A 1,939-nucleotide genomic window follows, 5' to 3' on the forward strand; every position below is an offset into this window, starting at 1 on the left:
TGGTGGGTAAAAATAGACAGTGAACATCAAGTAAATAAATAATTTCAAGGTTTGCTAAATGCCCTGAAGATTAAAACTTTCTAGTACAAATACTGATTTAGCTAGACAAACTGCACTGGATGTTACCAATTCATAGATTTTTGTAGGCATTTACAGTCATTGGGGCACAATGAAAATGTAAATGAGTTGAGGATGCTGTCTCTGATTAACCATTTCCTTTGTTTTTCCTAATCACAAGTGGATGTGCCTGCTGCCAGTGGAATTTGTTCACAGATGGACCGAAAAGGGAAAACTTACCCAATTTTCTCCAAATTACTCCCCAAAAGGCCTTTTGAACCTTATAGAAAATTTCATGATGACCACAGTATCTTAGAAACAATATATGTAAGGAAAAAGATCTTGCTGCATTATGTCTTTATACACAAGCCCAGAGAATGACGATTCCTACTTCTAGTGTGTGTTTTCTAATCCCAATTAATACAGTCAAAATAACCCCTACAGGTACAGCCAGAGGCTAAACAGTTCCTCACTGGTGTGTGCTGGAGCTTCTGGGTAATCCCAGGTCCAAGTAGGTTGACTACTAACACTGAAAAAGCAATAGGAATAGAGTAAAACAGAATACTCCACAATCCAGCAAAAAGAAAAAACAAAACAAAACAAAAACAAAAACAAAAAAACAAAAAAATATTGGTCTTGCCAAGTAACTTGACATTGGAGACCCTGGCTTCCAGAGTCTCAAGGCAATAAGATTCTGTTGTTTAAATTACTCAGTGGTAATGTCACATAAGTCTCAACAAACTAAAAATATATATTACTCTTTTCTGTTATAATGTGACATGATTTATACTTGCATGTGTGTTCATTTGTTTTTGGGTTTTTCTCCCTTCACCAGATGATCATCTATAGAACAGCAGGGAATGCATCTGCCATCTATTTAACATTATCATCAAGTACTATACTCTGTTGTCCCAGGAATGACTGACTGCTTCCCAAAGCCAGACAAGAAATTATAGTGTCAACAAATGCCAGGTGTGTTAGAACAGGTGTCAACAAGCTGAGGTTCTCCAGGCACTGCCTGGTTCACACTCTTCTCGGGACATGTGACCTGTAGGTGCTTTAATATTTTTAAGTGGTTGGAAAAAAGAAATACATTTCACAGCCTGATAATATTATACAAAATTGAAAAGTAAGGTTCACACTGATTTGTATATTGCCTACAGATGCCTTACTGCTACAAAACAGTTAACACAATGGTGATAAAGATTACACTGCCTAAGTCAAATGTTATTTGGTCATTTGAAGTGAAAGAAATCTTCTAAACACGTATGTAAAATTTATGTCACATGCTATGTGAACTGCCCAGTGAGAATTGCTCCGGATGACATGGTCCAGGAATGGAGTCCTTTGAGAATTCTGAGTGCTTTTTTTTAACACTCCCAGCAAACAAGACAAGAGTTGTGTGACCTCAGCTTCTTCACAAAATGGAATTGTTCTTGGAATGTGTTTTCATGCCCCTCCAAGGTACAGCAGATAGGAATGAGTTTCCTTCAGATAATTCCTTATTGCTTGTTGTTATTCAATTAAGCTATCCTTTACATGCTTCTATGGAAAAGCATGTTTTGTCACAGGCAGATTTTCCTTGTGATTGTACACAGCTTGGATTCGTGAGAACTTTAGTCATGTGACCTTTCTTAACACTCCAAGTGTATATAGTCTGATGCTCTGAACAAGGCTGGCTATTGCAGGAGACTTTAGTCTGCCTTATTTGTCAGCTCCATTTGTCAAATCCCACTGCCTCAAGAGCGGTGACAGTTAGCCATGATAAGCTTTTTTACAGTTCTACTGAAACTCAATTGAATTAGGGAATTTTGTTAAATTATTTTATTAGATATTTTCTTCATTTACATTTCAAATGTTATCCCGAATGTCCCCTATACCC

The 1,939-nt window shown here is 37.0% G+C and overlaps 1 protein-coding gene across 1 annotated transcript in view; it reads right to left on the reverse strand.

The window, feature by feature from the left end:
• Lrrc69 (leucine rich repeat containing 69) overlaps nt 1-1,939 on the reverse strand; it is a 104,516-nt gene that overhangs the window by 20,868 nt on the left and 81,709 nt on the right. The gene's annotated exons all lie outside the window — the stretch shown is intronic.

Source organism: Mus pahari, chromosome 22 (assembly GCF_900095145.1).
Source record: "Mus pahari chromosome 22, PAHARI_EIJ_v1.1, whole genome shotgun sequence".
In the NCBI taxonomy this organism is placed as follows: Eukaryota; Metazoa; Chordata; class Mammalia; order Rodentia; family Muridae; genus Mus; species Mus pahari.